This window comes from Mustela nivalis, assembly GCF_964662115.1.
Source record: "Mustela nivalis genome assembly, chromosome: 2".
NCBI lineage: Eukaryota > Metazoa > Chordata > Mammalia > Carnivora > Mustelidae > Mustela > Mustela nivalis.
Window position 1 is genome coordinate 79,621,709 of NC_139021.1, and position 20,588 is coordinate 79,642,296.

Consider the following 20,588-nt stretch of genomic DNA (forward strand, 5'->3'; position numbering starts at 1 on the left):
TCTGATAGTTCCTGAAAAATGTGGAATATAATATTACCCTTTGAGAGAGCAATTCTACTCCTAGGTATATACTCAACATAAATTAAAACATTTGCTCACACAAAAACTTATGTATGTTCATGATAGCTAAGGATAGAAACAATTCAAATGTCCATCAACTGGGGAACAGTAAACAAAATATAATATATTCATACCATATAATATTATCCAGCTGTAAACTGAATGAAATACTAATAATGTGCTGTAACAAGAGTGAACTTTGAAAACATTAAGCTAAGTGAAAGAAATTCATCACAAAAGACCATATGCTAAATTATTGCATTTATATGAAATATGGTTATGACTGGAGTAGAGGATGGGGGGAATGAAAGAATTGTAGGGTGATGGTTAAAGGGTGTGGAGTTTCTTGTTGAAGCAGTGAGAATGTTCTAGAATTGATCATGATGATGCTTGCACAAAACTGTGAGTATAATAAAAAAACTATTGAATTGTCACACTAGTCAGAATGGCTAAAATTAACAACTCAGGAAACAGATGTTGGCTAAGATGTGGAGAAAGGGGAACTCTTACATTGTTGGTGGGAATGCAAACTGGTACAGCCACTCTGGAAAACAGTACAGAGGTTCCCCAAAACGTTAAAAATAGAATTTCCTTAAGACCCAGCAATTGTACTACTAGGTATTTATCCAAAGTATATAAACATAGTGATTTGAAGGAGCAATGCACCCCAATGTTTATAGCAGCAATGTCCACAATAGTTAAAATATAGAAAGAGCCCAGATGCCCATTGACAGATGAATGGATAAAGATGATATGGCATGTGTGTGTGCATGCACATGTGTACACGTGGTGGAATATTCCTGAGTCATCAAAAAGAATGAAATCCTGCCATGTACAATGACATGGATGGAACTAGAGTGTATTATGCTAAGCAAAATAAGTCAGTCAGAGAAAGATAAATACCATATGATTTCACTCATATGTGAAATTTAAGAAACAAAACAGACGAACATAGGGGAAGGGAAGGAAAAATAAAATAAGGTGAAAAAAGTGAGGGGGGCAAACCATAAATGATGCTGAACTCTAGGAAACAAACTGAGGGTTGTTGGAGGGGTGCGGGCACAGAGGGATAACTGGGTGATGGACATTAAGGAGGGCATTTGATTTAATGAGCCCTGGGTGTTTTATGCAACTGATGAATTACTAAATTCTACCCCTGCAACTACATACACTATACGTTAGCTAACTTGAATTTAAATTTAAAAAATACTATTAAATTGTACACTTTAAGTGAATGAATTTTGTGGCAGGTGAATTATATCTTAATAAAGCTGACACTCAAAAAACCAGGAGTGGAATATTAATATCTAACAAAGTCAGTTTCAGAATGAAGAGAATGTAGAGGAACATTCTACAATGATAAAAAAGGACAATCCACCAGGAGAACATAATGATCCTCAATGTGTACATGCCCAACAACAAGAGCCTCAAAATAAAATCAGATAGCAATATGGCTATGATAAAAATATCTCAGGGTGATGCAAAAAAGTGGCCAGATAGTGATTTGAGATGGAGAGGCCAGGGGAATTCTCTGCAATGTTGATGTTTAAACTGAGAACAAAATGGAGAAAAAGAGACCATCCTGAAATGCTAAATGAAAGGAGAGCCTTCAGTGCAGAGATGGCAGCTTGTGCAAAGGCCCTGAGGCATTGAAGAATTTGGTATGTTTCGGGATTAGAAGAAGGTAACTGTGACTGGCATCTGTTGAGCAAGAAAGACACTGACAGAGAGTAAAAAAGGTCACCAGAGGTCAGATTAGAGGAGACCTTCTAGGCCAGGGACAGGGTTTTGAGTTTGCTTCGGTTGTGAAGGGCACTTTAGGGGAGTTTTAAGCAGGAAAGTGACTTGTTCCAAACCGCATTTTTAAAATATCAGTATATGGGGTGCCTGGGTGGCTCAGTCAGCTCTTGATTTTGGCTCAGGTCATGATCTCAGGGTCCTGGGATCAAGCCCTAAGTCAGGCTCTGCACTCAACAGGGAGTCTGCTTGAGATTCTTTCTCTCCCTCTCCCTCAGCTCCTCCTCCTTCTCTCAGTCTCTCTCTCTCAAATAAATAAATAAATCTCTAAAAGAGATTTAAAAATAAAAAGATCAGTATGGTTTCTTTTGGAGAATGGATGGAAAAGAGTAGAGGGACAGATGGGTTAAGAGGTTATTGTCACAGAGGTGGTAGGAGCATGGGCATGGTTTTTAGCTATGGAAGTAGAGAGAATTGGGAAGATTCAAATGTATTTTGATAGGTAAAAACTTTTACTCCAAGATTAAAATTTAGAATAAGGAATTCTACTGTTGTTTTTTTTTTTTCTTTCCTCAATGCAGACTTCCTAACAATGTAGTAAGTCTTTCCCGTTTTCCTTCTACAATTATTATGTATTCTCTGCACTTCATCATGATTCATATTAATACTGTGTCAAAAGAGAAATAATGTAATGGTACCACATTTATTATTCCAAAAGACAACGTTCTGAAATGCTTGTAAACATTTCGATACCAACTTCAGCACTCAATTTAAGCTGAAAATTCTTATTTTTACTAAATGTATGTGTTTTTCCAAACATCTTCCTCTCAATAGGATTCTTTGGTTTCCATCTCAATTCTCAGAGAGGACTTTACATAGTAAGACTGGCATCACAAACGTTAAAGTGCTTTTCATATTTAAAAAAAATTTTTTTTTGGTTTTACCATTACCACTCTCAATTAAGATTCAGCTCAAGTTCATCTGTATGACATGACCACCTGCATAAAATAAAAAGAATAACCAGGAATTACTTGTAAAGTATCAAAATTATATAGTTTTCCAAGCATACTCACAGTTAATATTAGTTATGCCATAAAGAATACTCTAAACATTTTCATGACAGTTATCAATAGAATATTTTTGTTTTTGATGGCATATGGTTTTGTAAGTGATCTGGGAAGTGCTAAAAACCTACAAGTATAATCTGGTGCAACAATAATGTAAATGTTTCTTAATGGTTCAGACATGTAGCTCTTAGGTCAAGAGTGACGATTATCTTCCTTCGGTGGGGGAGTCGGTAGAAGGATGGAAGATAACAGAGGGCTGATTATTTATAGCTACATTATCATCTTCTAGCTCCTAAAAGTACTAGATATTATATTGGATGAAGTAACTGGTCTTCCCCAAAGCATGACACAGACTTTTTCATGCTCATAAATCCTGTCACTTTCTGCCTTTTCATCTATGAAGACAGAGAATGACTTCTCTGGGCTGCATATCAGAACCAAAAGCTTAATAAACTACCAAGTAACATTCTTATTATGTTTTAAGTGCTTTCCTTAACATTTCCTAATTCAGTCATGCTTAACAGGAGAAAAAAAATTAAACTTCCTCAGATGAAAGTTTTAATTAATAGTCACACCAAAACGAAACTTAGATTTTGATACATGTTCACAAAGAAAAGTCTTGAAATTGATAGAATTCTGGTTTTCAGGAAAAAAAAATTCAAGAACTTTTTCTTGAAAAAGATCTCAACAATGAGGCTTTGTGTTCAACTCACACTGGTAAGATATGCCTGGATAGAAAGAAACATTTGTCTGTGTGGTAGACACAAAAATTGCAATCTGGAACCATGTAGCTAAATTAAATAAAAACCTCCATTTCAAAAATGTTAGTGACTCTTATATCCCCAGTTCACACTAGTAATAAGAAAAATCAGGGATCCCCGATAATGTCATTCTTTTGTTTGTTAATTTGATGCATATTTGTTTGTTAAAGGATTAGTATGTCAGGCACTGTCCTGGGTACTGGGCATACAGCTATGAATGAAGCAAAGCCTACCTTCCTGATGTATGTATTCTAGAGTCCACTAATATAGAGGGGAGAAAATCATATTGTATACTAGGCGATAAAGTTCACAAGGGTCTTTCACTCCTACTTGACCCCAATTAGGCTCCTCTGAGCATCTGCAGGCATCTGCTTCCCTTCCAGCAACAGCTAGCGGAGCAAGGCCATGTAACCAAGGAGTTCTAGGAATTCCAGCCCTGCCCACCTCCCCAATCAGCTCTCCAATATTCTGCCAGCCCAGTCAGCTCCAGCACACTTTCCCAGCTCTCTCCCAAATCATGGCCTTGGCTTTGACGCCCTTCTCTCAGATCCCCAAACAGCTGGTCCTTTTTGTTATCCAAATCTCAGCTCAAATATCCTCTCTTTATAGAGGGTTTCCTTGATCACATTATTAAAATGTGTGAAATGGGTGAAAGGGAGTGGAAGGTACAGGCTTTCACAGTTAGGGAATGACTAAGTCAGGCGGATGAAAGCTACAGTGTGGGGAAGATAGTCTGTGGTATTGTAATAGTGTTGCTGGGTGACAGATGGTAACTATACTTGCGGTGAGCAAGGCATAAAGTATAGAGCTGTCTAATCACTATGTTGTGGCACCTGAAATTAATGTAACTGTGCGTGTTAACTCTACTTTAATTAAAAATAGATTTATTTAAACATAAATAAAAATAAGAAGGAATTCCGAAAACTAAAGATAGATAGATATGAAAGTGTGCCCCTTTTACGTCACATTTTAAAGTTCTGTTATTTATTATTTGAAATTACTGTATGTCATTGTTACTTCATTACTGTATGTCTTCCAGACTACATGCGAGCTCCATAACAGAAGAGACCTTGTCTGTCTTGTTCACTGTAGCATCCTACCAGCACATGGAGTGGTGTCTGAGATGGTAGGTACTCTAGACATAGTTATTAAATGAGTGAAATGAATGTCACTGATACTGTACATTTCTTTTTCTGTGCCTGGCCCCTTGGATTGCCCGTTCTCACTCATAAATGTGATTCTTATATCATTCCAGGAAAGAACAAAATTGGAAAGAATCATACACATGGAGGAGGAGAAACTTGCATTGCTTGGACCAAGTCATCATAAAAGGAAGATATTCTTCACCTTTCCTTCCAAACTCTGTCTACATTGCCAGAAATTAGTCCTTAAAAATTTAATTCAAGTATTATGCTCCATGGAAGTCTTCATTTTCCTAGGAAGAATTAACATTTCCTGTTTGGTATCCCATAGTATATCATATCTATCGTCAGAGCAAAACCTAGGTGATAGTGACAATGAAGTCAGAAAATAGTAATTTCTAATTTGCTATTTTGGAGGACATGTGCTGGCTAGGAGGAGTCATTAGACAGCAGGATGCCTGTTTTCAGGTTTGCCACCAAAAGTAAGTGACTGTTTCCATCAAAGAGAATCAGAAGCTCCATCATTTTTAACATGAAGTACAGATCACTTAGCCCAAAGCGGAAATACTGTGAGAGTATTTAAATTAAAAAGACAGAGTCATGGCACCATTGCTAGAGTTTAAATGAGACAGGCTGAATATGATGCCAGAAGCATGAGAACAACAGCAACAAAAAAATACATTTGACTTCATCAGAATTTAAAACTTCATTAGTCAAAGGACATTGCCAAGAAAGTTAAAGTCAACTCACAGAAGAAATTTATGAATCATATCTGATATCTGATCATATCTGATAAGCTTCCAGTATCCAGAATATATAAAGAACTCCTACAACTCAACAACAAAAAGACAAACAACTTAATTATAAAATGGGTAAAAGACTTGAATGGATGTTTCTCCAAAGAAGACACACATGGCCAAGAAGCACGCAAAAAGATACTTGACATCATTAGACACTAGGAAAATGCAAATCAAAACCACAGTGAGGTACCACTTCACACCCACTAGGGTGTCTTACAAATTTCCTAATGAAAAATAAATGTTGGCAAGATGTGGAAAAACTGATATCCTTATGCATTGTTGGTAGTAATGTAAAATATTGCAGTCACTGTGGAAAACAGTTTTGTGGTTCCTCAAAAGTTAAACTTGGAGGGACTCCTGGGTGGCTCAGTCAGTTGAGCATCTGCCTTGGGCTCACGTCATGATCCCAGGGATCTGCATTGGGATCCCTGATCAGTGGAGAGCCTGTTTCTCTCTCTCCCTATGTTGCCGCCCCCCCCGCTTGTGTTCTCTCTAACTCTCTCCCACTCTGTCAAATAAATAAATATTAAACTTGGTATTAACATGACTCCCCAATTCTTCTCCCAGCCATATATGTATATATGTATATACCTCCAAAAGAACTGAAAGCAGAGACTCAAATTAGCTCTCGTACTCTCATGTTCATAGCAGCACTATTCATAATAACAGAAGGGTGGGAACGGCCCAAATGTCCATCAATGGATGAATGAATGAACAGATTATGATACAAACATGCAATTGAATGTAGTATACATACTTATGTATGTAGTATACATATTATACATACTATATATGAATCTTATATATATATACTATATAAAATATACTATATATACTATATAAAATAAAATAACTATATATACAAAATATACTATATGTAAATTTATGTGTATAAAATTACATATAGTATATATATACTAGTATTATGTAGTGTATATATATAAGGTTTAGATATAGTGTACTTAAGGTATGTAGTTTATATAATATATATAAGGTTTATATATAAGGTTTATATATATTATATACATAAGGTTTATATATATATAAACCTTAAAATCTATCCTACAGAGAAAATTTTTTATACTATATAAAATTTTTATATACTATATAGTATATATATAGTATTACTATATATATAATATATATTATGTATATAGTATAAAAATTTTTATATATACTATATACTATATCGTATACTATATAATAAAATTTTATATAGTATTAAAATTTTTATATATACGATATAGTATATAGTATATATATATAATATAATAAAAATTTTTTATATACTATATAAAAAATTTTCTCTGTAGGATAGATCTGAGAATTAGGCTAGGGGCTGTTCACATTATCCAAGTGAATTGGGGTAAGTTCATAAGTATTATGCTGACATTATGAAGGAGGAGGAATTAGTCTTCAGAACATCTGATATGCTGAGTGTCCACATTGCTTCTATCCTAGCGGACTGTGGTTAAGTCCCTGCTTCCTATTTGCATGACAGCATTAGGTCTGGTGGCATTCTCCTGATGTCATTCCATACCTAAAGACGCAGGAATTGATCTTCTGTATCGGCACAGGAAGACGAAGGAAACCCTGTGGAGCCATCTGTGGCCCATCTGCGTGAACCTTTCACTTAGCCATTTCCTCCCTGGGATCTTGCCAAGTTTACAAGATGCTAATCAAGGAAACATGCTCCTCTAGGTCCCATCTTTTCCTTTTTCCTTACCACTTTTTTATTCCCCATGCCAGGAAAATCTTTCTCTAGTTCCTGAAAAAAATCTACCCATCCCTAATCTTACTTTTCCCTCAAAAGTACATTTTACCCTGATGTGTTTTTTTGTCTCCAACATAATTATCTTTAATTAGTTTTGGTAATTAAAACCGTACCAGGGAATTTTGGTCTCGCCGACTTTAGTCTTGACAATGCATCCATATGATTCAACAAATCCGATCAGTTAGAGTTGGGGGTTGGAGAAAGGCAACATGGAAATAAGAGGGAAAAAAAAATGATTCAGTAGTAACCTGCCATTATGTCTCAATTTTATTGTCAATATTACAGAAAAATACTTTTACCAGAAACATATGTTTGAGAATAAACAATATAAGTATGAGGTGTATATGACTGGTGTATTATGAGCTTGTTAAATAATGGTCTGAGCATTAGAGGAAGAAATACAAGTAGTAATAGAAGTATGTTATAGTAATAAAGGTAGTAGTGGGTGTGTAAATTCCCCTTTAGCTAGAAAATTAAGAGTAGAAGTCAATGGGGCACCTGGGTGGCTCAAGCCATTAAGCATCTACCTTCAGCTCAGGTCAGGACCCCAGAGTCTTGGGATTAAGTCCTGCATTGGGCTCTCTACTCATCAGGGAGCCTGCTTCTCCCTCTCCTCCCTAATAGTGCTGTCTCTCAGTATCTCAGTCTCTCTTTCTCAAACAAATAAAATCTTTTCAAAAAGAGAAGAGAATTCAATATCCCTGTGGCAGTTGAAGTAAGCCAAAAATTTGAATTCTCTGTTGATAATTCATTAAAAGAGGAGAACCAGAAGATACTTTTTTTCTTCAGAAATGAAAAGGTGAAAAACAAGGATCATATTTAAATAGGCAAAGAAAATAAACTTCTATTAACATTTATTAAGGAAGTCAGAAGACATAAAGAGAAGTCAGAAGAATAATTTAGAAAAAGTGTCTATATGATGCAGAAGAAACAGCCTCTCTGAAATGAAGCAAAAATCTACCCCAGACTACATTGAATGAAAGTACAGCCAAATGAAATAAAAGTACTATGAGAAAAATAAATTGTAAGAACAGAATAAAGATATGCAGTTGGGTACTAGACAGTAAAATTAGCACTGCAGAAAATCACTAGCATGGAAGATGTACTTTTGAATCTCTTTAACAATCTAGGGAAGAAAAAGATCAAGATGAGTAATTATAAGGAAAGTGAAAGTGAGAACATAAAATAGATATAATTGTATTACAAAAATTTAAATAACAAAATAACAAACTATGACAGTAGATGAAGAAGCTACAATCAGAGATATAATTGAAGAAAATGCTCCAGCAAGAATATGCAAATACAGTGGCACATCTTTAAGCAAATTTTATCTCAAGTCCTTATCCTTTGGTCTGATCCAGGTTACTTATTTTTAATACCAACAATTAAAAAAAGATCACCTAGTAATCATGGGGAAAAAAGTTAAAAGAGGGGAACAAAATGATCCTTATATTTCTCGGTGCAACACTAAGTGCCAGATCGTAAAATGTTTGTAGAATTTTCAGAAAACAGGCTGAGAACTGAGAATTTTAAATAATTAAGTTTTTAAAAATTTGTATTCAATCTATTTAAGCTAAAAGAAAAAAATCCCAGCTCATTCATTATTCCCACCCCTCTACCCTCCACATCTGGCTACCACTTCTCTGTTCTCTGTACCTATGAGTCTGGGTGGTGGTGGTGGTGGTGGTGGTGGTTGTATAAATTTCACATATAAAAGAGATCATACAGTATTTTTCTTTCTCTGTCTGACTTAGCAGCACTTAGCATAATGCCCTCAAGGTCCACCATGTTGTTGCAAATGGCAAGATCTCATTCTTACTTATGGCTGAGTAACATTCTGCTATATATTATATATATGTATATGTTATTGTGGGTATATATATAGCTCCATATATATGTATGTATATATGTGCATATATATATATGTGTGTGTGTGTGTGCGTATAAAATTCATCCATCAATGGACACTTACATTCTACCTTTGTCTTGGCTGTTGTAAATAAGGCTTCTGTAAACACAAGGATGAATATATATCTTTTTGAGTTAATGTTTTCATTTTCTTCATATAAATACCCATAAGTAGCAGTGCTGGATCATATGGTAGTTCTATTTTTAATTTTTTGAGGGCCTACCATACTGTTTTCCATAGTGGTTGCACCAATTTACATTCCCACCAACAGTGCATGAGAGTTCCCTTTCCTCCACATCCTCCCTAACACTTATTTCTTGTCTTTTTAATAACAACCATTCTAACAGGTATAAGGTTATATCTTATTGTGGTTTTGATTTGTTTTTCACTGATAATTAATGATGCTGAGAATCTTTTCATGTATCTGTTGGCCATTTCAATGTCTTCTCTGCAAAATTCTACTCAGGACTTCTGTACATTTTTAATTGGACTGTTTGGTTGGTTGGTTGGTTTTGTTTTTGCTATTGAATTATATGAGTTCTTTGTGTATTTTGGATATTAGATCTTCATGAGATATATGAATTATAATTATTTCCCCCCGTTTGGTAAGATGCTTTTATATTTTGCTGATGGTCTTATTATTTGCAGTGCAGAACTTTTTAGTTTGATGTAATCTCCCTTGTTTTTTTTTAAATTTTGTTACTTTTTACTTTGGATTTCAAATTTTGAAAAAATTGAAAGACCGATGTCAAGGAGCTTATCTTCTGTATTTTTGTCTAGTTTTATGGTTTTAGGTCTTATATTTAAGTCTTTAATTTATTTTGAGTTAATTTTTGTGTAGAGTGTAAGATAGTGAGCCAGTTTTATTATGTTGCATCTAGCCATCCAATTTTCCCAACATCATTTATTGGAGAGACTTTCCTTTCCCCATTCTTGGCTCTTTTGTCAGGAATTAGTTGACCATATATGTGTGGGTTACTTCTGGGGTCTCCATTCTGTTCTATTGATCTGTGTATCTGTTTTTCTGCAAATATTGCATTGTCTTGATGACTATGACTTTGTAATATAGTTTGATATCAAGGCATGTGATGCCTCCAGCTTTGTTCTTTCTCAGGATTGCTTTGACTATCTGGGTGATTTGTCGTTCATACAAATGAAACAATGAACCCATCTGGTTCTGAACTATTGTTTGTTGGAAGGTTTTTGGTTACTGACTAAATCTTGCTAGTAGTTGGTCTGTTTCTATGTCTATTTCGTTGTAATTCAGTTTTGGAAGATTGTGTGTTTCATATTCATTTCTTCTGGGTTGTCCAATTTGTTGGCATAAAATTGTTTATAGTAGTCTCTTATGGCCCTTTATATTTCTGAAGTATCAGTTATTACATATTTTCATTTCTGATTTTATTTATTCGGATCCTCTCTCTTTTTTTCTTGGTAAGTTTAACTAAATTTTTGTCAATTTGGTTTATCTTTTCAAAGAATGAGCTATTTGTTTCATTGATCTTTTCTATTGTCTGTTTAATCTCTATTTCACTTATCTCTGACCTAATCTTAGTTATTTACTTCCTATACTAAATTTTGGCTTTATTTTTCTTATTCCAGTTCATTGAGGTGTAAAGTTAGGTTTTATTTTTGAAATTGCTCTTGATTTTTGTTTGTTTGTTTGGGAGGTTTTTTTTTGTTTGTTTATTTTTTGAGGTAAGCATTTATTGCTACAAATTTCCCTCTGATAACTGTTTTGTTGTATCTCATAAATTTTCATATGGCACATTTTCATTTTCATTTGCCTCAAGGTGTTTTTTAATTTATTTTCGACTTCTTCAGTAATAAGTTATTTAATCTCCACATACTTGTGACTTTTCTAGTTTTCTTCCTTCTAGCCTCATAGTCTTTTGGTTGGAAAAGATTCTTGATATGATTTCAATCTTCTTAAATTCTTTGAGACTTGTTTTGTGAACTAACATTATTTGTCCTGGAGAACATTCCACATGTACATGTGTATTCTACTCTTTTTGGACAAAATGTTCTATATGTATTTAAGTCCATCTGTTCTAATGTGTCATTTAAGTCCAGTGTTTTCATATTGATTTTTTTTTTTTTTTTTTTTTTTTAGAGAAATCACAAGTAGACAGAGAGGCAGCCAGAGAGAGAGAGAGAGGGAAGCAAGCTCCCTGCCGAGCAGAGAGCTCGATGCGGGACCCGATCCCAGGACCCTGAGATCATGACCTGAGCCGAAGGCAGCGGCTTAATCCACTGAGCCACCCAGGCGCCCCTCATATTGATTTTTTTATCTAGATGCTCTCTCTATTGATGTAAGTCGGGAATGATAGTCATCTGCTACTATTATATTGGTGTTAATTTCTCCCTTTAGATTTATTATTATTTGCTTTATTTATTTATTGGGTACATAAGCATTTACAGATATCACACCCTTTTATTGGATTGACTCCCTTATCATTATTTAACACTCTTCTTTGTTCCTTATTACAGTCTTTTTTTTTTTTTCAAATCTATTTTGTCTGATCTGGGATAGCTACTCCAGCTTTCTTTTGGTTTCCATTTGCATAGGTGTCTTTTTCCATCCTTTCACTTTTAGTATATGTGCAACCTAACATCTAAAGTCTGTCTCTTATAAGCACTATGTAGATGGATCTTGTTTTTTATCCAGTTAGCTACTCTATGTCTTTTGGGTTGAGAAGGAACCCAATTATCTGTTTAATTGACTTTCCTTTGTAAGTGATTTGGCTTTTCCCTCTGACTGTTTTGAAGATATTGCCTTCGGTGTTTTGTCATGTCACTATGATGTACTTGCTTGGGCATCTCTTTTAGAGGGAGTAGCATATAGTGGCTAAGAACATGAACTCAGGACCCAAGTTGTTCCTATAATGTCCTAATGATGAAATTTGGGCATATTATTTAAGTTCTCTGTGTATCAACTGGCTCACATGTTGTGAGGATAGACAGTTCATACATATAAATTGTTTAGAATTCCATCTGGCTTGTGTTGAACACTTTCTCTTTCTTTGTTTTAATCTCTTTTTTTCTTCTTGTGACTCATTGAACCTACTGATTCTAAGATTCATTATCGTTCAACATTTATACATTTAAATATTCCTGCTTCTTCATTCTTTCTGTTATATCTTGCAACATTGTCTAGATTTTATTGGAGTGTTTCATTCTATCATACAAGTCTCTTAATGTCTTATTTTTCAAATAGTTTTTCCAGTTTGCTAATTCTTTCTTCAAGTATTTCTAATTTTCTCTTTGATCAGTTCTTTCAGTTTCTAATTTCTAGTATTTATCTAATCTCTAGGATTTTGGTAGTCTCTTTTTTCAGTCATACTTTTAAACTTCCTTTTTTAAAAGACATGTTAAACATATTGCTTTATTTTTTTATCAGATAATTAGAGCATCTGGTGATTAAATATCTGATTCTATAGTTTTTTTGTTTAGTATGATTTTCACTCAGATAGCTTGGTTTCTCTTATATCCAGAGGTATTTCCTGGAATGTCGCCTGTGGGAATTCCCTGTGATTGGTTAACTGTATTTCTCCAGAGAGGATTTGCTTTTGCTTCCTCTGGCTTTGGTTAAGGCCTGAGATTAAGATTCAGTATGATATGCTGCCTTGTTATCTGAAAACTGGAGGTCCTCAAATGGCCTACACACAACTCTCCTTCCCTCCTCTACTCCTTTGGATAAGGTCCTCTAGCCAAACAACCTTTATCATGGAAACCATGCAGTGTCTGCTTATCTCTAAATAGTAAGTTTTAGTTTCCTGCCAGGCTACATAATTATGCAAAGAAGCCAATCACTTCCTCCCACAGGAATCAGGAGTCATCCTAGCCTCTTAATACTAAAGACACTGATTCTCACAGCCCTTGCTGTTCATTCTATTTGCAAGTGTAACAATATGACCCTGTATGACTGTATCCTCTTCCCCAGGCCATGAGTATATATGATTAATAAATTGCTGTCCCTCTTCTCTGTCCCATGTTGAGTGCCCTGTGTTGGACCATCCTCATATCCCTAGGGCAGGAAACCCTTCCTCACCGATAGGATGAAGAGAAGGCAAATAAAACAGAGCTCTGAGGTCATGACCAACATATTACACTTCAACTAAGTTTCTATCTTGAGAGTTTGGATACCCATCTTATAATGTAAAATCAGGCCTCAACCCCAGTAAGTGTAAAGCGCAGTTTACATGTGCTCTCTCTAAGAAGTTTCTTGGTTTATTTGTTTTCCCATTCTTTTTCTTCTTTACCCAGAGTCAAAGATAAGAGACACACACCCACCATCTCTCTGAGGAATGTTTTTGCTATCTAAGATGCAGCTGGGGGTCAGGAGAGCCCTTTAGCAATTCTTCTTCATAGGTGAATTTCTCCAATTTGACTTTTAGGCCTATTTAGTCCTGTGGTTTATTTCCTACCCTCTACACACAGAACTTATCAAATCCATTCAAAGCTACTCCCAAGTGAAACACTAATGCTTGTGCTTACTTACTACATTTTTTCTCCCTTTCTTATCCTTTCAGCACAATGTATTTTTTTCTGTAATTTTATCATTTTTAAATTTTAATCCCAATATAGCAAACTGTAATTCTTGCCCCACATACATTAAAAATATTTCTGTTCATGGGGTGCCTGGGTGGCTCAGTCAGTTAAGCATTAGACTCTTGGTTGCAGCTCCGGTCATGATCTCTTGGGTCATGGGATCGCACTCTGCAGGGAGTTGTGAGATCACACTGTCTGAGGAGTCTGCTTGGATTCTCTCTCCTTTTCCCTCTGCCCATCCTCCCACCCTTTCTCCTAATATAAATAAATAAATAAATCTTTTTAAAAAACTAACACCTTAAAAATATATTTTTGCTCATGTATATTATATAGATGCACTTTTTTGTTGTTATACGGGAAGTTTTCTAAACATTACTCTCTCTTTCTTCCCTACTTCCTTCCTCCCTCCCTCCACTACCTCTCTTTCTCACACACCCACACGCACACACACTATAAAACTTGAACGTTTCTGCATGTCATTATGTGTTCCCCAAGCATGTGATTATATTGACTCCAGAGCATTTAATCATAGAAATGTAGATAATTTAGCTAATTTCTACTTTCAGACATTAAGATTTCAGAAATCTTAATATTTTTACAGCTATAAACAGTGCAGCAACTCATATCCTTGTATAAAAATCTTTGTATCTTTGATTATTTCCTTAGAATAGATTCTTGGATGGGTTATTATCCTGACAAAGGGTATGAACTCTTTTAGGCTTCTTGATGGATTTTGCCAAATTGCTTTCTAGAAAGGTTGTAGCAATTTACAATTCAGTACAGTGTGTGATAGGTGAAAAGTGCTGTCTCTTCGGTGATTTAATGTGCATTTCCTGATTACTCGTGAGATTAGACATTAACTGAGTGCACTATATGTTTAACCAATTCCCTTGTAAGAGTATCAGGTGATTTTAATTATCCCGTTTGAAGCTTTGTTCTTCACTCAAAATATTTGTGCATCTTCCTCTAAGCATAATGCTGTGTTATAACTAAAGATTAGCCCAGCATACTTCAATACCCATGGAATAACTGGCATACAAGGGAACAATTATGTAATGATGCAAGGAAATGTAGCGGCAAATGAAGGCTTCTGCTCAACAAACCCACTGCTGTACAAAAGCAAAGATCCTTCTTTCACTGTTTTGAATAATCAAAATGAGGCTTAATATAATTTCATGCTTTCTATTGAAAAGGAAAATACCATATTGAAATCTGACTTTAAATGATTTTTAATTTGGCTATTTTGCAGCTAATATTGTTCTTCCACCCCGGGGGTATTTTGAAACCATTCAAAATGTCTATTTTCTGTACCAACATCTTGCTTAAACCCACCGCTTATCTCCATTATCTCTGGAAAGGGATCTGCTAATTGTCACCTAAAGGAATTCTGAGATATTATTTAACAAACTATTACAATTTAATGCAATGAGAGTAAAACCGTCAGCTTTTCTCTTAGTTTTATAAATCACAGTCTTTGGAAATTAACTCTTTCCTTCTAAAAATATTCTTTTCATATGAAACATCCCTTGGAACAGTCATTTGTCTTTTTGTTACATTATTATCTATAATAATTTCTCTTCTTAGTGAAGGCCACTCGTGAAAATATGGCCATCTCAATGACATTTTGTGATATCCCCACCAGGATGTTCCTTTAAATCGCAGATAAAAAGCTTTACATCTCTTCATTCCCTTGATATCCGGAAACAGAGGGTCAGTTGGCCATGGATGTCTCAGGCAAGAATAAAAACATGTGCACACATCTCATTTGCACCAGAGGACAAAAGAGAAGTATATATATTTCCATTTGAAATAATGCACTAGGTAAAATCTAATGCAAGAAAAATGTAGACTGTGTATCAAGCAGCTCTTTTACTGAGAGAATAATTTTTGTTTTATTATGAAAACTTCAGTACTGTTTTCTGGGTGCACTGGCTTCATGAAGGGTCTATTTGCATTCAACATTGCCAGAACTAAGAAGTGCCTAATCTCCATTGCTACAGGCCTAATCCTGGTGAATGTGATGGGCAATTGAGTACATCATTTATGGCAATTTTAAAGAAAACTGTATCTTTACTGAAAGTAGGAGAGGGGCACCTGCATAGCTCAGTTGGATAAGTATCTGAATCCTGATTTCGGCTCGGGTCATGACCTCAGGGTCATGATATCAAGCCCCATGTCAGGCTCTGGGCTAGGTTTGGAAGCTGGCTGCTTAAGATTCTCTCTCTGTGTCCTTCACAGCCTCCCCACCCACTTGTGTTCTCTCTCTCAAATAAATAAATAAATCTTTAAAAAGAGAGAGAGAGAGAAAGAAAAGAGAGAAGAAGGGGAGGAAGGGAGAGAAGGAGAGAAGAGGGAAGAATCTACGGGGTGGCCAGGCAATGCTCTGTTCTCTGCTGCGTTTGAGTGTCCATCTGTAGTCAGCTTTGCTGATCTTGGCTGGTCTCTTCAGCATGCTAGCCTGAGCTTTCTCTCATAGTGGAAGCACAGCAAACATTTAAAAAAATAAAAAATAAAAAAAAGTGTGCTCAATGCCTCCCAAACCAACATTACTATAGTCCCTTCCATTTTCCTATATTAATCTGCACTTAGGGAATAAGTAAATGGACTGCATCTCCTGATAGGAAAATCTGCAAAGTTGTGTTTCAAAGTGTACAGACAAAAGAAAAGAGAAGAATTGGGGCTATTTTTAAAATCCAACTACTAAAAAAAATAACAATTGTCTACAATAAAGTTGCATACATTAATCCTCCCAATTTTTCCTTAATTATCACATCCTATAATGTAATTTTAATAATAACATATCATGCTATATTTACCTCCAAGTCTGTTATGTATATAACTTTATTGATAACCATCTTCCAAGTCAGTATATATAGCTAGATCATTCCTTTAATGTCCCCACAAGGCTTAATAATTCAGTACATCATTATTTAAGCATTTCCTATTGGTGAAAATATACTCAACTTTTTGTCCTACTGCAAGCCTATCTCTAAAAGCACATCTTTGTATACTAAGAATTTTAGTTATGAAAGTTTGTTTCCTAGAAGAGTGATTTCTAGTTCAAAGAATGGCTATTCTTCCATTTTACGGGAGTAAATTTATTTTATGGAAAAGAGCTAGTTCTAGTAATATTTTGTTAAAGTAATAAATGACAGTTGTTGAAACAAAGAATCCCAAAGTATTGCCACTTAACACAAAGAAAATCAGATATGGGTCAGGCAGTCATCTTGAATAGTTCTCTACCACAGGGCTACTAAGGAACCCCAGCTCCTTCCTTCTACCAAGTGCCTCAGCTACCTCAGAGAGTGGCCTTTGAATTCTTTCACCAGATCCTCTGCATTCAACAAGATGCCAAAAAGAGAGTGTGCTGGGATAAGGAGATAATGGGAAATATTTTAAGGCCAAGGCTTGGAGTATCTTATTTTCTTCCACTGCTATTTCATTGGCCAAAACACAGTCACATAGCCTCAATCTAAGTACAAGGGAAGCTGGGAAATGTAGTTTTCTTATATGCTCAGGACTAAGAACAGTATTGATGGACATCTGGTCAGTTTGTGTTTCATGATATATTTTCAGTATGTGGTCTTTCTATTATTTCATTATTTTTATTCAAAAATTCTGAAAAACTCAAAAAGGAAAAAATCTTGCACAATGCCACACCTTTTAAAATCGTAAAACGAAGCAAATGCTCCTTATTCATCCCATCCCAACCCTAGAAGTCGACATCGTTAACATTTTAGAATTGATCCTAGTTTGTTCTGAAACACACATCTATTTATCAAGCATCTATCTGTCTATATCTGTTACATGTCTACATGTTAGGGACTGAATTGTGTCTCCCCAAATTCATATGTTAAAATCCTCAAGCGGTCTAAAAATGTGACTGTTTTTGAGATAGAGTCCTTAAAGGGGTAATTAAGGTAAAAAGAGGTCATTAGGGTGGGCCCTAATGCAATATGATGGGTGCCTTATAAAGAAGAGGAAATTAGGACAAAAACATGCATAGAGGGAAGCCAGTGCAGAGACTGGAAGAAGGAGACATTTATAAGTCAAGGAGGGAGGCCACTGAAGAAGCCAATCCTGCTGACACCCTGATTTCAAATTTTTAGTCTCTGGAATTGGGAGAAAATAAACTTCCGCTGTTTAAGCCATCCAGGCTGTAATACTTTGTTATGGCAGCCCTAGGAGACAAATACACTTGACATAATTGCACATAAATTATATGCTTTCAAACTCCTTCACATTCCCCATTGTACATAAACCTCCCCCCACCCCACCTTTTTTTTTTTTTTTTTTTTGGCTGCAAATAAATCTTTTTAAGTTTTTGCTTATATATATATATATTTAAAGCAGTGATTTTCATTTACATTTTCTCAGTTTCTAGTGAGAATTAGAATTTTTTTCACATGTTACTATTTGCTTATTTGCATGTTTCCTTTTGTAAACTCATTATTTGTGCCATTTATCTATTTTTAAAACCATTTTGTTCCATTTATTTCTAATGTGAAGACATCTGTATGTTATGGATAGCAATACTTCGTTACATAAATTGCGAAGATAGTTCTCTCGATCTGCCATTGGTATTTGGACTTGGTTTATGGGAACGCTTTGATTTATAGCGTCCATCTTTGTATTTCTTCATGAGCCTCTATGCTAGTTGTTGCAGGATGCAGCATGATAAGCAAGTCTGAATCTCTGTCCTCAGGGGGACGGTAGTCTCTCCGTTAGTTGAGATACATAAATACGCAGAATACAATGCAGCATATGGAAGACATCGTGTAAGAACAAATGTGCAAGCCAGGGCAAGAAGGTGAAGAAAGATTTCACCAAGAGAGCATTCATGGAGCATCTTGAGATGACCCAAAAAAGCAGGTCTAACTAGGTCTAACTAGTACCTGAGACCTGTTTATTAAAGCCTCCAGCCCACTAAGTCTGAAAATTCCTGCATTTGTTTAGGTGTTGACACTTCAGAGTAACTAGGTAGGGGTGAGGTGTGGAAATAGTAGGCAAGAAAAAGCGGGAAAGAGAATGGACCTTCCCTTCAGGCTTCTAGGAAAAGCTCAGAGCAGAGCAGAGCAGAGCAGAGCAAGGTTGGGGCAGGAGCAGGGGCGGAAATGATGTCAGGGCTGTGTTTGGGCTCCACCTCCCCCCGCGGCAGGGGATGAACTGGGGCGTCTCACCAATTCTGAACAACTTCTTGGGCCTTGTTGGTACAGCTCAGGAGTACTCAGTGTATTAAATGCACACATGGCCGTGTGCTCTGAAGGTACCATGAGTCGCGTTTGGCCATGCCTATGAGAAAGCAATTCGCATACTAAAGGAGGGAGCATGCGCAGAGGTGCTGTGCCCGAGCTGGAATCCTGGCTAGCACTTCTGTACTCTGGGACTTCCCTATGTGGTGACTTTACCTCTCTGTGTCCCACGTTCTCCTCTGATGAACTGGGATTAATAATAGAGCCACACTCCTGGTGTAAGAAATTGAGTGGGATAATACTTATAAGGAATTGAAACCTGTGCCTACGCGAAGGGCTTGATACATAGCAGAATTATTATCTTACAGTCGTTGTCCATCTGCCTACCAGGAAGCATATTTCGTCTTCTTACTAGCATCCTTGTTGTACAGATTGGGAAACTGAACGTCAAAAGATGAATCCAGGGGCGCCTGGGTGGCTCAGTGGGTTGGGGCCTCTGCCTTAGGCTTGGGTCATGATCCTGGGGTCCTGGGATGGAGCCCTGTATCAGGCTTTCTGTTTGGCAGGGAGCCTGCTTCCTCCTCTCTCTCTGTCTGCTACTCTGCCTACTTGGGATCTCTCTCTCTGTCAAATAAATAAATAAATATATAATCTTTAAAAAAGATGAATCCATTCCCCAAAGTCTGGCAGATAACGCAACTTGTATGTACAAGACCCAAGAAGGATGATCCCAGAACAAGGGTTTATAATCCCCACACACTAGCCAGGAGTATAGAAGCAATTTTTTCTACTCCCTGGCAGAAATGGTTGCTTGCATTGGGATAGTTTCAAGGTAAAGACAGCAAAGCCAAATAGTGCCACCAAAAAAAAAAAAAAAAAAAAGAGGGAATGGGGTGCCTAGGTGGCTCAGTGGGTTAAAGCCTCTGCCTTCGGCTTTGGTCATGGTCCCAGGGTCCTGGGATCGAGCCCCACATCGGGCTTTCTGCTCCGTGGGGAGCCTGCTTCCTCCTCTCTGCCTATCTCCTCTGCCTACTTGTAATCTCTGTCTGTCAAATAAATTAAAAAAAAAATCTTTAAAAAAATTTTTAAAAAGAGGGAATAAAAAAAGAAATTTTCTTTTATATATTCTTCCAGGCTTATTCCATTATCCAGATAAACGAAACCTTAGAACAACACGTTATTTGGTGCCCATAGACCAAATATAAGCGCAAATTTACTTGTTGAAGTTTTCTTGGTGTGCTCTTTCCTGGGCTGGAGCAGGAGGCCAACATTCCTCCAAACAGCGAGGGAGCTAGCACTTCATGCCCATTGGAACTGGACCTCTCAGAAGGCAGCCAATAAAGGCAATGGCCAATGAGGTTGAGATTTTTCCTTTCTGTACAGTTCTTTTTCTGTCTGATCACTTGGCAATGGGAATTATTTAATCTGATTTGTAGTCTCCGTATCCTGCCAGAACCTCACATTCTCGAAATATTTTAGAAAATGTTTTAGAAAGGAAATTTTACACCACCTATAGAGTAGAATACCTACTTGAGATATTTTCAACAGAGGGGCTGCTGCACTGAAAGGGAGGTCTCAGCCAAGAAGACGGTAGG